Here is a 5,000-nt window from a genome sequence, read left to right on the forward strand (position 1 = left end):
ACACACACAGAGAGAGAGAGAGAGAGGACAACACAAGTCTTATCGCACACAGAATCAATTTTAAGAGAGCTCTTGTTGATCAGTGTTGGTAATTATGGTGATGAATGAGCATTTAACWGAAAATGCAATTAACGAGCCTCAGAAGCTTGTTTGAGCCCTGTAGGTGTGTGTTTGGAAGTGAGATCACTTTTACTTTWAGTTTTCATCACTTCCTTGAGAAACCAAATCCCTCTTCTTCTTCTTCTTTGACTCTTAAAACAATAAATCTGTAATTAAGGTCTAAAGCTGAGGCCAAATATGACATCTGACAGAGTGCTGAAAACAACAAAAGCAAAGAATAAAATAAACCCAAAGCTGCAAAAGAAAAAGTTTCAGAGGGATTCCTGAAAAAAAAAAAGTGACTAACCCATCTCATTCCAAACCAATTATTCTGCGGGACTACAGCGAGAAGAAATGTTCCTCAACGGGTTCAAACTTAAATCTGTTGCTAACCTTAAAAAAAAAAGGAACATCCAATCTCCACGTATGCTCCCTCCAACTCATGTCCCATTAGGGGTGAAATAAAGGGCCAATAAATCTTGCAATGTTTAAAGAACAGTGAAGCTTAATCCAATAAATGAATTAGTTTCTAAAAATTAATTGTTCTTAGCAGCAGAAGCAAGTGTACTTTGGAAATACATTTAAAGTTTAATTTTTCCCCCTCTGTTAGCGTAATTTAAATAGAAGGATTTTAATTACCTTACACCAACCAATCATGCATATTAAATAGATAGCCCAAGTTTGATTTGCATTAGTGGCAAAGTAAAGCATTTTGGAAGCCTTCCTCCTGCTCACACCGTTTGGAAACAAATTAATAGTCAATGGACTGCAACTTATTAAACTGGGTTATGACAGGCGATCAAAGTGAGAATTAATGCGTTACCTTGCAAATGTTCCACATTAACGTGTTAACTTTAAAGCTCGGGCAACTACTAAATTTAAAACATTTAAAGCTGTGGGTTCAGATCCACTTTAGATTCAGGTCTGGAGCAGAGCTTTGGCCAAGCAGCTGGGCAGATAATACATTTTGTACATTTTGCATTTTAATTTAAATATTGTACGGATGCTGACAATTGGGTGGAAAAAAACAAGAATATAGTAAGTTTGAACCATCACATCCTGAGTGATTTCCATTTTAAAATCAGCAACATTTATTATCACAACTTCTTTATTTAATGATTCAAAGTATAGTTTGTAACTAAACCTAATTTATCTGTCACCGTTTTAGTTTGCACAGAGAAATGAATATGGAATACATTTCTAGAGGACACAACTTCCTGTTCCATTTCCTTTATTTATTTTTTTGTTAAAATTTACTGAACAGGTTAAAAATATTGCAGCCCTGACTCCCTCCACACACATCTATTATTTTGTTTTAAACTGAAATATTTTTTAACTTATATATTTTATTGTAATATTCAGAATTTAGTGGATAAACACATTCCCGGTTTGAAATCCGGATGGAACCTGACCAACATTACTTGAGTTATGGGAACAGGATTACTTAAAACTAATCCAAGTCTGCAGAACAGATGAAGCTCTATATCACATTAAAGTGTTATCACCTAAATGGATATGTTATCACATTACATATGAGTCATATTAGAACTCCTGCATTGCACCTTAGTAATGACTTCAGGCTTAAACTACGGCACCATAACATGATTTTCACAATAACTTACAACRCGTGGACTCAAGGTGAGTTGTACCTTTTTCAAATTTGTTTCCTCTCGGCTCCACTCTCTTTCGCTCCATCTGCTTCAGTTTCCCCTGTATCAGTAACACAAGGCATTGATTTTACGGTAAAGTCACTTTGTAAAGGGAATGAGTAAGTCTGGGCCCCCACTATCACTGTATTACACGGGTATGGGCCACGTAACAAGATGAACATTGATTCAGCATTACGGATGATCGATAATTAAATAAGTAACTTCAGGGCCAAATTAAAATGCAAGCTGGCTTGATGCTGCCAGGCTCTGGGAGAGGTGACAGCAGGGGGAGAAAGRAGGAAGAGGAAGGGAGAGGGAAAGGCAGCGAGAGGGAGACAAAACCTACATGGTAGTGGCAACAGAGAACTCCCTGTATCTGCTGATATTAACATTTTGAGGGTAAAGTAGACAACTTTTTGTGAAAATGCATGCTAATTGTGTAACTCTATCTACTGGGACTTTTATTAGCTACTACAAAATGCATTGCTGATTAAAATTTTAAAGTTATAAGCCATATCGGGTCTAAAGGGCCTGGTTTAACACAGTCCGCCTCCCCTCCAAATTTCTTTAAATGCAATAACAGCTGTTTACTGTCATGGTCAACAGTTAACTTTTCATGTTATATTTTAAGTGATTCAAARTAACTATTTTTATTTATTTATTTATTTTAAAAAAACTATTTGACATTCAGATTAAATATGGTTGACTGTTGCCCCTGGCTTCATCAAAAGCTGATGACACAGACGGGCTGATCAAAAATAAAATCAAGCTTTTTTTGTGAAWTTAAAGTATTCGATTTGACTTTACATTTTCCTTGTTTCACTGTACTTATTTGTCAATCCCTGCCAAATGACAAAGAAATATATTATAATAATAAAAAAAGTAGTTAAAAAAGGCTCAAATTTATAGATCACACCTGCACTTTTGGCTGTTCTTGGGTCACACATAAAAACCCCACATCTGCACAGTGCAGTTTTTTTATTACTTTCTTGCCCCAGAAAATCCCTTTCAGTCATTTGTGACAAACTATTATAAACTCATTCACACCTCACATGTTCAACGTATTACCTAGATTAAATTTAGCACTCKTAATGCAAGTTTTATCTTTCATAAAAGCACACATTTCTCTATTATAGATGCTTTTTAGTGGTAAGCATATTGTTCACAAACAGAATCACTTTAGTTTCCCAGCACTTCTAGCTCCGTGAGACAAACTGCAGTCTTTCCAGCTGTTGCTGCTGCTGGTTTGGGACTGGAGAGGCAGCTGTACCAACATGGGTGAACTGAGCTCTGCCATCTATTWGGGGGCCTGTGCCTCGCAGAGCAGACAGAAGGATCACAAGGAGGGTCTCAAAATCTGGACTTCAGTTGCTGCGTAACTGAATATGTTCATGATGCTGCAGACAGCATGTCTAATCAAAGACGGATAGCTCGGAAAGACTTTGAGTTGACGTTTTGGTCTGGACTCGCATGTTTCAAACACACAGTCACTTTGGAGGGATGCCACCATTCATACCTAAATGCTTTGTTAAAATCGGACACTGTCCGGGCTTCAAAGGGAGAATTACATGAGTGGCGTTTCAGGAAATGTTTTGTCCTTTTAGTTGTTAAACATGAATAATCAAAGCTTATTATTATTATTTTTTACAAGCTGATTTTCCATGACTGAAATCAATCAGTTTTGGATAAAAAGATGCGTTGTTGCTTAACAATAACCCAATTAAAACCATTCAATTCTGTTCAAAAACATTGATCTACAATTAGGTATAAATATTGGAGACAACATAAAAATATAAATAAAACAAACAAAAACCTAAATAATTATAAAACTATTCATGAAAGAAATTAAAAGGTATAAATTTGTCTGTTATGTTCTATACCTCCAGCAGTGGCTTAATATTGCCCCAGCAGTAACACGATATTACCCCAATGAAAAATTCCTCAACTCGTTTGTCTGTGTATTATAATTAGCATTTTCTTATTAATTATTTACCGAGCTTAGCAGAAGTTTCCTCTTTGTTCTCTTTAGAATTTAAATTTGATTCAATCATCAGGGGAGAACTTCAGGGTTATGACAGATTTTGCTTCATATCCAGAGAAAATGAATCTCAGTGGTGAAGTTAAGCAATTACTCCAAAGAGAGACGTTGATGTAAATGGGGGGGAAAAAATAGCTAAATGTTTCCTGGAAATGTTATTTTGTAACAAGTGAATTTGCATTAGTTAAAATGTATGAAATCGTATGCTTTCATTTGTAGAAATGTAGCATTTCAACTTTTGTTGTAGACTTGCAGGTGCACAGCTTGTGATGGATGTTTGGACATATATAATCAGCCCCACATGGCACATCATGCAAGGTCAGAGAAGCTGAGTAAAAGGCATTTATACATCACTACGATATCTTTGATAATGAGTTACCAAACTTAACATGGCCATTATTACAAAACAAAATAAAACAAAAAAACATTAAACATATTGTGAAAGTTCATGGCTGATTTTTCCAAATATATGAATGAAATGAATATTTATGAAAATAGGGTCATACTATTACAACCAGTTATGTTTCACCACTTTAAGGGCAAGTTGTCAAGGTTTTGCTCCCTTGGAAGCAACATCTTAATTAGGGAAGTTGCCTTTTTTATCATCAGGAAGTTTGGCCTTTATTGTTTTTACTTCACTGGCAAAAGCAACAATAGTATTAATAGTTCTAGTTGGAAAACATGTATTTTTTAAATATTTACCCATAAATCCAATTTAACAAATTGTCACAAATCCTACACGATTATTTTGAAGTTCAGGACCCTATTGAACAATTTAGATATGACTAATTTCATCACAGTTTTTCATCACTACCTTCCTTGTTTGTATTTAGATCTACCAATAATTTTAATATTCCCAAACATTTCTGCTTTGTTGATGTTATTCACTCAATCCAAGCTTGAACTTTTAAACAAACAAATAAAAATAAAAACATATCACCCCCACCCCAATATAATAAGTATATATATATATWTTTTTTTCTTTTTTAGGTCCTGTTTGTGTGCGGCCTCATGCATGCACACATCTGTGTCTGTGCATGCATGACGCGAGTGTGTATGCCTGAGCCTATCTGTTGTACAACAAGCACTGGAGCAAGACTGGACCCAGCTGTCAGGTCACTGCTGTCAAAGCCAATAACGATTACCCTCTTCCTGCACCTCAATCGCTGCTTCACAACCATAAACGCAGGGGAGATCCGCCCCTTTTAGGAGAA

This window comes from Austrofundulus limnaeus, unplaced genomic scaffold, assembly GCF_001266775.1.
Source record: "Austrofundulus limnaeus strain Quisiro unplaced genomic scaffold, Austrofundulus_limnaeus-1.0 Scaffold46, whole genome shotgun sequence".
NCBI lineage: Eukaryota > Metazoa > Chordata > Actinopteri > Cyprinodontiformes > Rivulidae > Austrofundulus > Austrofundulus limnaeus.